Source organism: Emydura macquarii, unplaced genomic scaffold (genome assembly GCF_026122565.2).
Source record: "Emydura macquarii macquarii isolate MOO-44397 ecotype Brisbane River unplaced genomic scaffold, CSIRO-AGI_Emac_v2 contig_587, whole genome shotgun sequence".
Lineage (NCBI taxonomy): Eukaryota > Metazoa > Chordata > Testudines > Chelidae > Emydura > Emydura macquarii.
The window spans coordinates 13,802,442-13,816,095 of record NW_027130724.1 but is presented as its reverse complement, the minus strand read 5'-3'; positions in this window follow the sequence as shown (position 1 = coordinate 13,816,095).

Genomic DNA, 13,654 nt, shown 5'->3' with positions numbered 1-13,654 from the left:
TTTTCTGTTTGGTTACTTCTGGTTAAGATGGTGGTAATCAGTGTACGCACAGAGCTCACAAGATAAATGAAATGATTGCTGATTCTTCATTTTCTCAGATTACCCAAACCATTGGCAGAACAACTCCTAGGGCCAGATTGTAGCCTTGCAATTTCCCTGAGCACAAGGGGCAGGATGTAGTTGTGCTGGGCAGGTTCCGAATGGTGACCTGGAGTCCAAAGGTCACAGTTTGCCTCTCCAGAGGAGAACTAAATTGAACCAGAGCTTGTGCTGGCCAGCACTTAGGGTGTGGGGGTGTCTTCCTCCTCCTTGCACTCCTGCCCATCTGTGGAAGTGTGGCCCATAATCTGGCCTCTGGAGAGAGGAGCTATTGCAAATTCCCCACCAGGTTGAATTCATTCAGCTATAATCTGTTTCCTGTAAATAAAGAAGATATTTTCAGCACAGTTTATATTGGCTGTTGTCTCGTCATCATGTATGCTATTTTAGATAACACTTTAAACAAAGACTTTATGTATGGAATAACAAGACTCGAATGCTATATTTTATTGGCTGTGTTACTTATTGTTTGCCATTAACTCAGTAGTGAGATGGTGTCTTCTCTGCTTTGACATAATAAAATATGCACTATAAAAGACTGCATGTTATAAGCTGAATGGAAGGGAGAGAGATGAATTAAATGATTGGACTGATATACAGGACCGTACATCTTTAAGCATGTCCTGTTTGTACCAGCTGAAACAGCTGAATAAAAATTCACATGCCTATCCTTTTCACTAAATTCATCCTCAAATAGCAATAACTGCCATGGCCCAAGGCATTTAACAGCAGGTTTATGAGTGACTGGGGTTAACCACCCTTAGCTGTGCTGCCTCCAGTATCAGCTCCTGCCAGCTGGTAATTAATCCTCCACCAAAAGGCCTATCCCTCCATTATTACTGCTTCAATAACAGATACTATTATAAAACTTTCATAGAGGGTCACATAGATGGAAAATAGATGGACATAGCTCAAGTCCATTGTCCTGCCAGAGCAGAGTAGCTTGGAACTGACTTAAATTTACAGGAACTAAGAAACTTCTATTTGTGTGATTTGTTAAATATTTGTTTAGTTTCTAACATTTGAGTTTTAATCGATTAAAGTCCGGGTACATTATGCCTTTTTAAAATTAGGCTGAGTCTTGTGGCTGTTGCTGTAATTTCCCTGAGTGGAAAGCTGGCAGGGTATAGCTCTGAGATCCAAGCACTTTTGTAATGAGTCTATTTTGGTCACTGTGTAAGTCCAAATGCTTTGGTCCTTGGAAAACAGACACAACAACTGTTTAAACAATTGATTTCAGACATAAGGTCATGGAGACAAGCAGACCAAAAGCTGAGCTTAACAGCATGACATCATACATTTTAGATCTTATGTGACTTGGAAACAACTTTAAGCCTCAATCTATGGGTCACCACCACAATGCTTTGTGTGGTGAGACCAGCATCTTCCATCAAAGCAGCTTCCTCCAAATTGTTGCCTCTACGGTCTGTCCTTTTGGGCATGGGTAAAGAGAGGCACCATACTTCTAGAGCCTGCGTCTATTTCAGAAATCCTTCAGGAAAAGTCAAAAATATACAGTGGCACCAAGAATGGAGGATAAGAAAGCAAGAATATCTTTTCTGCCATCAGAACAGCCTTATCCATTTAACTCAAACACAAATGTTGGGTTATGTTGTTGAAAGGGTTCATTTTCTTCTGAATATCTCACAGCCAATTCCACAGTCTAGAAGAAGATCTGATGAGGAAACCGCTCCAAGTATTAACTGTATGCCATTGAAAATAAGTATGACCCAAAGTATGACCCCGAAACATCCAAGAAATCCCAGTGGGTTTACACAAGTGTAACTGAGGTCAGAATTTCTCTATTTGCCTTCAGCACTAGGTTACATATGGAGTGGAACAATCCTCCTCACGCTTAAGCAATTTAAAAACAGGTTAATTACATTTAAGTAACAGGTCTGCTGAAGAGGAGATGATACCTACTATTCGAACTTCATTCCCTTAATGTGTAGTTTCAGACACACTCGTAACATGATTAGAATAGCATGAATGACAATAAAGTTAATAAAAGCAGATATTTAAGATTATTGATTGCATGTTTATGAAGATAATGTGCTTTGCTGAACAATAAAACTTGTGAAGTGTATTTGCGTGCATGTCTTAATCTGAGATTGTTGCTCCAGTTCTCTTCAATTACAGAGTGACTGTCTAACACCATTTAACAAGTATCAACCAACTTGCAGAAAACGGAACTCTTGTGGTACAGAGCAGAATGGGTAAGAAAACTTATGGTATGTTAACAAGTAAAATAAGTTTCCTAAGTGCTCTGGAATCTAGAACAATTAAGAAGTTTGTTTTTTGTTTTTCAAACTAGTACAGAATAATGCAGGTCTATGTACTATACAGACCCAAGCATGCTGTTGAGGCTCAGTAAATCATACTGGCAGAAGTTTACATTTATGTGGACATTAAAATAGTAGGGAACATTCCCTTACTCTTACTGTAATAATATGAAAATCATTCCTTCAGTCTCTTTGACTAGGGACAGGAGAATCTTAAAAGGTATTTTAAATTTTAGAAAACTGGAAATTTAAGAAGGGTTCTAAGCTAGATTTACGTTTTAGGAAAAAAATTGCAAGCAAAATTATTTTGATTCTAAAAAAATCAAACAAGCTTTTTTCCTAACATACTAGACCCTTCCCATTTTGTGTTACTGCGGGTAAAAAAACAAACAAACTTCAGAACTCTAGTCCTCTGGGTTTGAAGGCTCAAGGCTTAGTTCCTTCTGTGTTGTTCTTTGCTCAGTTTTCTAGTATTTTTTCCAGTCCTTTCAGCAATCCATATTGCTGCCCCAGGTATCTCTCTTCCTTCTCCAAAACCACCTTTCTGTTCCTTTTCCTGCTGTTAATGGAGTTTGGTAGGCTTGTTCCTCATTCCAACACTCACCCATCTAACATTGAGTTACTTTCCGGGCATGTTGGATCCCTAAATTCACATTAGCAGGGTTGCACATTTTAATGGAACTGTGTTTGCTTTTAAAACCTAACTTATTTCTGTCCAAAATTTGAGCAGGAACTGAAATGTACTAGAAAAAATTCTTTTTTTCCTGCTTTTAGGGCCTGATATTGCTGCCAGTGAAGTCAATGGGAGCAGGAGTTAGGTCCTTAATCTCCTCTGAATTTAGTACCACACTTTTTTCCATAATAACATATGGTGTGATATCAGTGTTTGGGCCATTTTGTTTTCTGTAATAGACTTATCAGTGTTTCTTGATGTAGCCCAGAGTGTGGAATGGCCAAGGAGGTCCTAGGGTTACTATTGATTCCGTATGGGAATTACTTTAGGTCATTCTAGAAAATAGGAGCATAGTAATCAATGCAGCAATAGAACACGACTTTTTGTGTAATGCTATTATTATCCAGGATTTTTTATTGTTTTATAGTTTTCATGTAGAAGGTATTGTGAAGTCTGATGCTATATTGAAGAAAGAACAGAGCAGTTGGGTTTAAAGTTAAGATGTAGCAAATCCCATAGCAATCAGCTGATTGAAAAATTTCCCTGGGTTGTTTATGGAGTACACTGTACTTACAAATGGTGGTGATCCTTCTAAAGATAAATATACCTTTGCTGCTTACTCTGTTGTTAGTGTGCCTGTGCAACAGTAATAAAATGGCCCTGAATTTACACCAGGGAAGTTTTTTAAATATACATAATAGCACAGAGGTAACTCTATTCTGAGAGGCATCATGGGACATTTCTGACCTAGCGGACCATAAGGCCAAGCTAAACAATTCTGTCCTGAACTTTGAATGGCAAATGGAAAACCCTATAAGGAAAAAATTTATAGGTATAATATACCCATGAGGCTCTGTGGAAATGCTCTCTAAATCACAGAAATTAGAGGTGGGAAAACACCTATTAGGTCATCTCCTCTAGTCCATTCTCCTGGAATATAAACAAAATGCCAATCTGTATCTTAAACAAAATAAAAATGTACTCAGAGTAAGTGTAATTCTTACCTCCGATTCCGTCTCAAACTAGGGGAAGTCACATTTTAAAAAACATTACCATAATACCCTGCAGTTATATGTTGCTTTTTCCAAGGAGCTCGAAATGCTTTACTTTGAGATGAATAAATTAAGCCCCTGCACATATCTGTGAAGTAGCTAAGTAGTAATATCCCCATTTTACACGGGGGGAAAACGAAATCATGGAGAAGTTACAGAGCACATAAGTGGTAGGCCAGGAATAGAATCAAGGAGTACTGATTCCCAGCCAAAGCAAAGTCTCGCTATAGAATAGGCAGGTGCTGTGGAGGCAGTATGCTCCGTCTCGATGAAGAGAAGAAGAGTGTTTCACATTGCTCTGCACAGAGCTCTTTGGCTGACTCCAGGACAACACTGATGGGCTCTGGGGTCAGTCACAATGAACCCGCCTCACCCATAAGGAAGGTTGGAGTGGGCAATGCTCTCACTGTTGCTCAAGGGTTAAAAGTGCCTGTTTTCGCTGTACAGCCAGCGTGCAGCTATGTTGGCTCGGGCAGCAAGGACTTTAGATAATAGTGTAATGGCAAACTCAGGTGGTGATAATTACATGTTAGGTGGATCCCCCAGAGGCACGAGCCTCATAAAGCCTTCTAACAGTAATATTCCACACAGTTCAAGTATAATTAAAGTCATCTGCTCTCGTTTCTGGCTTTATAAATACCACAGACACCTCCAAAGTGCTAAGGCTACTATTTGGCATTAGTCTTTCAGGTGTAAAGCATATGTCAGTGATTTCTTTTTAATCTGTTTATTGATTATTTTGGCTTTCGCTCTTGCATCATGCCCACTGTGTAGTATTCCCCTACTGCTCACATGATGTTATATTGCATCATGTCAGCTGGAGACCCCATGTAATGGAAGCCCTATTATAATCCCATTGCCAAGGAACAAAAGTGGGTTCACACAGCAGAGTGGCTGGCAGCCTATTGCTGCATCAGGCTGGAGAGAGACGCAGAGAGCTGCTTGGTGCCATTCAGTCCCTGAGTGGGGAAAAGGGTGGCTCAGAGTGTAAGTTTAACTTCCCATCTTGACAACTAACAAAGCAGAGGCACAGTGTCCTGAAGGAAAATTAGCTTCCTCCTTTCACTGTCCTTTAAGTAGGAAAGACTTTGACCATCTGTGTATTCAAAAAGTGGGTTCAGGAATTGCATCCCATAATGCTGATAGCCTGCTTCATCTCCACAGAGCCAATCCTATCTGCTTTCCCTGGCCAGAGAGGAGAGCAAGTTATTAGACTTATACCAGGGGTAGATTTGGCCCAAGACTCTGATCCTGCAAAGGTATCACATTTTTAAGTCTTCATGGTCTCCTAATTAGGTTAATAGGACTCTGCACAGACTTAAGGATCTCCCCTGTATGATTGACTCTCTTTGCAGCAGGACTGGTGCCTAAATCTACACAAGAGAAGTGGGGAGTCTCCTCTGGGGCATTAAAGCACAAATCTATCTGCAGGAGGCACTGAATGATCAGATCTCTGAACTGGTTGTTTTCCATGAGCCCTTGAAGATACAGAGAAGGGAAGTGAAGCTGACTAGAGGAAGGGCTGTCTTTATATATGATGGCAAATTGTAAAAACTAGGAATATTTAACCTGGAAAGAAGAGGAGTTAGAGGGGACTTGGCTGAGGTATTCAAAATGTGGTTCTATGCTGGAAAATGACTGTAAAAATAGCATGATGGGATTCCCTGGTTATTGTGTGTATCTGTTTCCGAATAAAATGTGCTCCCTTTGCAAGACAAATGTGTTTCCCCCCTCCTCGCTGCCAGGCCTACAAACCTACACTGCACTCTGGCAGCCAAAGTGGGATCTGTCCTTCTCATACATCATTACCAGGAATAGATGGGTCTCCAGGTCAAATTATTCCCTCCACAATACTCGTCCAAACCCACTTATGCTTAATGTTTTTTTCCAGAAGTGTCACTGAGGGCATAAGTTATCCTGCAGACCATCCTTTAATGGTGAGGATGCACAAGAAGAAAAGAGCCCAGTTTGACTGTCGGAGCCCAGGATGAGTTTGTAAGATTGAAAAAAACTAAACATTTTTTTACTTGCAAAGTGACAAAATGGATCAGGATTAAGTGAGATGCAATAAATCTGGAATCCCAAGATGCCATTATTTTACAGAGTCAAATTTCCAGTGCAAACGTACACTTGACAATTATGAAGGGCATAGTGAAAACTGATTAGTCCCACCTTTTTTTACACTGTCCCACAGTGTGAAAACAAGGGGGAAATGTAAAAACAATCGCAGATACATGTAGAACATAGGAAAGGGGATTCTGCTTTATGTGACCTATAATCAGCCTGTGAAAAGCACTGCAGTTGTAATTCATGGCATTGGCTACTTTACCAGGATTTTTACAAGCACTAGATAATTTTGATACTATTTGCAGCTCTGCTTTCTCATTTATTTAAGATAAGTGCAATCAAATCTGTTACTTCAGAGTATAAGATGATTACTCTAGAGGTCATGAAAGAATTGTTTTTCTCTCTAGTTCAGCATTGTATAACTGACCAGATGATGATCAGAGGAAATTGAAAAACAGGTGCTGGTGACAATGGCTTGGCTTGGATGGACCAGTGGTCTGATGTGGTATGGCAGGTCCTGTATCCAGCCAGTAGTACCATCTTGGGAGTGGATTGACACCAGAGAGGCTTTTTATACAGATCATCTCCGTAGTGCTACCTACTATATCTCTTTCACTCAGGATATCTAGAAAACACAGCTGCTTATACTTATTCACATGCTGGACATCCAGCAGGTCTATAGAGAAAGTGTTGTGCACATTTGGCTTCCTCCTGGTCTGTAGCATGATTTTTGTCATTGGATGCAGGAAAGAGCTCCTCTAGATTGTGTTCAGGAGGTTCCCATGCCTCACAGGCTAGATTCTCCCTCTGCAGGATGATACAGGAATTGTTTCTTCAGGTTTTAATGCGATTTCTTTTCATATGAAACAGTTCTAATTGTCTATCTTTTCCGTTAATTTAAACTCTATAATAACTTTCAATGACTAATAGGTATATAATGGCTGATAAAACTGTAACACCAGAACCTTGGCCAAACATAAGAATGTTAGGAGGTACCTCCACAAAGCCAGAGCTGAAGACTAAAACAAAGTCTATGAAACTCATAACATACATAAACTGGGGAATCAAATTCTACTTGCAATGAATTGTAGGCAAAATGTACATGCTCCACTCCAGGACATGCCAAAAATTTCAGAGCAGTTAGATGAAGTCATATGTGATATTGCTAGCTGCTAAGATTTCTTTTTTAAAATGCCCTAAAATTATGCAAGGTTCAATTTTGTTTCCTTTGTAGAAAATTGAGATGATGTATATGCCGCACAATGTGTTTCTCCATGCTGCTACCGGCCGGATAATATGCAAAAATAATTTAAGTTTAAATGTTTCCCCTCAGTCCCCTTTTCTTGAGGAGAACAAGCTGAGTAACTATCCCACAATTCCTAACACAGCTCCTAAAAGCAGCGGATTCCAGGGGACTTTGAAAAGCTAGCAGGGCACTGTGAGACAGTAGTGGGAGAGCTCTTTGAACCACTTCAGTCTGAACTGTTTCAGTTGATGACCACTTAGGTACCAACTGGGGCAGACCGACACAAATCAAGCCAAACTGACCTGCTGAAAGTAAGTGTAATCCAAATGGTATTCGGCACATGTGCAGTGTTGCCAACTCCTGCAATTTTCTTGTAAGTCATATAATATTTGGTGTTTTTCTTAAAGCTCCAGCCCACGGAGTCCTGTGATTACAACAGAATCTTGGTTTTCATTTTAAAAATTGTTTCTAACCTTCATGCTTGTGGAGAAAAGATGGACAACATGAACCCTAAAGGCTTATAAACCAGAAAGCAAATGAAAAGAACCCCAAATGTATGATTTTTAAAAGTCTTGTGATTTGGCGGGGGAGAGTTTTGACATGAGTTTTGAAAGTTTGGGGTTGACAATTCTGCACATATAATCCATTTGGAGTACTTCACACGGTGCTTAGCATGGTAAATTTCTCTGTTGCAGACAAAGCCTTAGTAGTTTCAAATCCCTTAGAATTCAGAAACCCCTTAGAACTCAATAATTCTGTACTAACTTCAAACTAAAATGTTTCCTTTCTGACCTTCTCTCCCCTCTCTATTGCATACTCACTTCTGTTTCTAGCTCATGTCTGCAGGCTGCAAGACTTTTTTCTTAAGAGAAAAAAACATGAAAAGGGCATTTATTTAAACCCTTTTCTCTTCCCCACCCTGAGTTCCAAAGACTCTGCCAATGGGTAAAGGAGAAAATAAAAAGATAAAATTTGGACTTCAGCTCCTCCACTGTGGCTCTTTTAAATACCTTGTTTTCTGACACTTTGCGTAACATGGTCAATTTCCAGAAGTATCAGTCTGAGCACATTGTCCCTCCCTCTGGTCCTACTAGTATTTGAGGGATGACCCTAGGTCTAATAGGGCTTTGATCAACTTTCCTTGTTTTCTTGCATCAGCCTTCTCTGTAATGCCTCCTTCCTGTCTGCAGGCTGTTGTAAGTCATCCATCAGGCCTCTCTGTGGAAACCTAGCAGTGGCATTTTCATGCTGCTTCAGTGTTTGTGATATATATATATATATCTGTCCAGCAATATAGTTCAAAATTGTTTAATTCTACAGATGTTTGTTAGATGATTGCTAGCCATTATTACAAGGATCTGGTTTTCCCCCTGCCATGAACTTGTAATTCACATTAAATCAATGGGAATTACATGTATTTTTCTTGAGGAAAACAGAACTCTTAAGTTTTAAGGCTTATTTCTGTACTGCTAGGCAGCTTGAAATCATTATGGATCCTCAGTGATATTTTGAGCCACATTTGAAATAGGTAATGAAGATTCTCATTAGGCAAGTGAAAAATACTGCCAATCCACAACTCCCACTCTCCCATACTTGTCCAAATCTTTTTCACTACACAGATTGATTACATTGGCTGGTTTCCCAGAATATGCTGTATGGAAAGTTCAATTGTAGCAAGGTTAAAATCATCACAAAGTGGTATGATCACATATTGTGAGATCTTCAGATATTGCAATAGCTTTCCCAAAGGGTTTACATGGATGTTTTTTTTCAAATTCCATCTTCAATTTGCACAGATTTACATGGATTTTACACAGTTATTCTTCTGGGGTTTTTTAAATGTTGTGTCTAGCACTCTACTCCTATATCCTAGCATTTCAGATAGTTATTGCAATTTATGCATGGTAACAGTAGATGGAGCTGAAGGATCCTAATACAGTAATTAAAGAGATGGTAAATTTGATACTGGAGATTTTGCCCCTTTTATTTGCTGCTGGACTCTTGCCTTTCTATGCTGTAGATGACAAGATATTTTTTCAAGTTAACCTGATTTTGAAATGGAGAGTGTAAGTTGGTAATCTTACAATATTTGAATATTCAGATTGTGGTCTCAAAAAGTTTAAATCAGCATTTAAGCTTTTGAGGTCTTAGCTAAAGGAAACCTTTTGAGATTCACTTGCTATCTTGTCATGACATGTTCTTACAGTACCATTTTCTCTGTCACGATGAATAGATTTAGGCTCTTGTACTTTATGTACTCATTACAATGTTGTGAATGAGAATATAAAAATGCTTAATGTATTTGTTAATAGTTTTCCTTTTCATCCTTATCATATGATAAACCACATTCACCTCCATTTCTTATAATTATTTACTGAAATGTAGTTAGTGATATGTGGGCACAGATGCTGCAGGATCTGGTGCATATGTAGTACCTACCATATATAGACAAAAATATAGCTTTCTGCAGTCTTTAAAGAGGAAGAACACTGTAAACTAACAGATCACAACAAAAGTAATTACAGGAGTTATATAATTGGGAAGTTTTTTAATACTGCATTTTTGAGACTTTACTATAAAGATTTGCTGGAGTTTTTCTTTAAAAAACAGATGTACCTTAGATTATATTAAAAGTGGAGCTAAGTAGTACAGTGGGGTTAAAGCATTCTGAAATTTCACCTCGGAGTATATGGGTTCAAATATTGCATGTCAAATGTGACCCAAGCTCAGTGGTTTCAGCCTAGTTCCTAGTAGGCCTTGCAAAACCACTACCTTTTGAAATGATAGAAGACTGTGATACAATATTGGGGCAGTGAGGGTCAAGAATGTGGTGCACTGACAAAGAGGTAAGTGGAAGCTTATATAGTACTGGCTAGCCAGCTAGATCAACCTGTCACTTGTATTTAACCTTTAGAACCAAAAAGATGAAATGCAATACAAGACAGTGTCATATTCCATGCAGAACTCTGGTATGTTTTCTTTCCCAGGCTACTAATAATGGCATACCATTAATTGTTGGTAATAAGTCACTTTACTCTAGAAATAGACATGAATGTTCATCTCTGCATTTAGCTATTTGTTAGCATTTTGATGTTTTAAATTCCTATTTTATTGTTAACAGATACCATCTGTTTAACTAGAAATATTTAATCTTCCCCTGAACCTGAAATATTCAGTAGAATGAATATATAAGACTTCAATGCTGTTCCTGAGCATGGGCCTCAAACTGGACATATATGTGAATAAGAATGACACAGACATTGTTATTGTGCATGGAACTGGTAATGGTAAGAGCAGTGAAATGAATAATCTAGTGCTTGTGTGAGACTGAGGTCTGGATGAGGGCTAGCTGCGTGGGCCCAATCCAGATATGATGGAGATAATGTAAGTAAGCAGGGGGATGCAACAGGAAGAGTTGTCAAAAATTATATTGGAACCTTCCAATTCTGAATAGAGGGATTGTATCTATTTGCAAATCAAGGCCCCAGCCCTTGGCTGTAGCTAAGAGGCACACAATGCAATTCAGGAGGCAAGGGGATAGAAGGCTGCTCCAATTTACAATGGTTGCCAATGGCCCCAAAAGGCTGTTTCAGTAGCTAGGTGTTGCCCGGGCATAGGCAGCCCCAGACATGTTTCCTTTCCCCCTGCCTCACCCTTTTGCTGGCTGCAAGGAAGGAAGCTGGTGTGGGACTCGAAGACATTATGTAGGGGGACCCTTGTGTGTCTGGGATACACTGGCTTTAGGACTGCTTTGTTCTGGTGGAATAGGGTAAAGCAGCTACAGAGCAACTGAAGATTGGAAAAGAAATCTGCAGCTCGGGTATTTTGTTAGGGTTGTCTCTGGATGACCAGATAGTGGCAATGGCCAAACCAGTGCTTTCCATCAGTGCTTGGCAGGGAATATATGACTTTTCCTACCAGCAGTGGCCATTGACATGGCCAACTATGCTTTATCACCTCAAGATTAAATTAATATAATGCACTCTTCCTGGGATTACATACTAACCATTCAGAAACCGAGACTAGTCCAGAATAAATTTGCCTGTCATAGCTTTAAACTACCAGTGCTTTTCCAATCTCTAGGGCTGCCTGGGGCCAATTCACTCTACCCTAATGTAATTTACGGCATTTTAAAGTTACTCAAATCACACCCAGCTGCAATTATTCCACAAGGAGCCTTTCTTTGGCATGGATTGCTTAACACATTACCCTTTGATCATGACTCTTTCCACTGCCAACACATCCCTAACACACCTCATGTCCTGGGAACAGAGGCCATTGCTGGTCAAGCTAGCTGTGTGACAGCCAGGGATTTCTCCTATGCCAAGGGAATCCCCAGTAGTCCTGCTAAGGCAACTTTGTGCCATTTTAATCTGGCAAATAAACTGGCGTTCGAAGCCCAAGATAGGGAGAGTATGGGGCTGTTGCTGACATGGATCTACAATGTAATAATCTAAGAATACTGATGTGTAATATTTTTTATGAATACTGTATGTGACCCGACAAATGAAAGAGTCACTGTGAGTATGTCTGCACTGCAAGGGAAGGTGTGATTGTAGAACAGGTAAGCGTACCTGCACTAGCTTTAATCTATCTCACATTGTTAGCAATAGCAGTGTGGATGAGGCAGCATGGGCTAACAAACAGAGTATAGGCCTGCTGGGGAGCATGTATGTACTCTGCTTTCAAGACTATACTGAAGCCTTCTCTGTGCTGCCATGTCTACACTGAAGTTTTGGTGGGAAAACAAGCAGGAAAACAACATAATAGCTCTAGATAAGCAGCCTCCCAAAAACATGGGGGAGCAGGAGGGGCAATTACAAGACAATGGCAGAGTTATTAGTGGTGAAGATGCTATTTTCAGGCTCCAGACACAATTATGTTGCTATTTGCCAAGTCTGGGAGCCTAGAGATGAAAGGGACACTAAATGGTTAAAAATACTGGGTATATGGTTAGCTTTCTTGAGCTGTTCCTGGAGAGAACAATCTGACAGGGGGACAGAGATAGGTCCTGCCAGAATGTCTGGAGCAGGTGGACCCTTCCCAAACTTCTAGGGGATGGTAAGCCTTGAGGAAGCTAGACATGCATCCAGTTTGTTCACTGTTTTGAGAACTTTCTCTCTGAAATGGTTTGGTTTTAAATAAACAATCCTTTGTTTTAAGAAGACAGGCTGGTCACTGGGTATCACTGTCATAGCTCCCTGAGGGAAGAGAGCTGCGGGTACTGAACTGCTGAGTTATCTCCAGTTGGTACCAGGGGACTGTAGGCCAAGGCCAGGCCTTCCTGGGCTCACATAATAATGTACCTATGTAAAACAGGTTGATGGACTCAAAAGAGTATTGCTTTTTGTAAGAAAACAAATAGGCTTAAGGAAAACTAATTGCATATTAATTTATATGAGGGAATTAATTTAATTATTATCCTCAGGCTAAATAATAATTAAAACCTCAGGTACTGAATGGTTCATGTCTGAAGTCTAATTTGAAATGCTGGCCATATATACTGAATGTATTAACAACTTTAGTTTCCATTTAAAGTTGTTTTGTGTAGTTCTTCCTTTTATATAAAATGTCAATATTTTAAATACTCTACATAGAGAACTAGTTTAGGATTTGATTAATCATTTCTCTCTTCAAGGACCTGATCCAACTCTCACTGAAGTCAATGGGAGTCTTTCTACTTTCAATGGGAGATGTGTCAGATCCTTTAAAAGATCCCAAAAAGTCCAGGAACCATTGGAAAGATTCTCATTGACTTCAATAGGCATTAGATCGGATCTTAAGTGTATCACCTTAAGCGTGGTAGTTTCCTTTTCCTGATCTAGTTGCCCCTTCATTAATTTAGTATTATATTTATCTTTGCTTCTTTATCGCTTCTATAATCAGGGTTCAGGTACGATACTTAAGATTTAAAAAAAATGTTTGCAGTAAGTGCTGAGAGAAACCTATTGAAACTATTGTGTCATATACTGTATAGAAATGCAGGAATTCTTCTGGTCAGTTTTTCTGGCAGCATCTGTTTACTATAATGTGTGTATTTATATTCCAGGACAAAAGGTGGGCAAAGAGGGTTATATACCATTGTTTAGGGTCAAAAAAATTTATATTCTTACTTTACAAGGGGAGCAGCATTAGAGTCTAGTCATTTCCAACCAATATATCCAGGGAATCCATCATTGCATTAGGTAGTATAAAGTGCATTAGCCTTAGGTGTACATTTCATAATGTCCTTGGG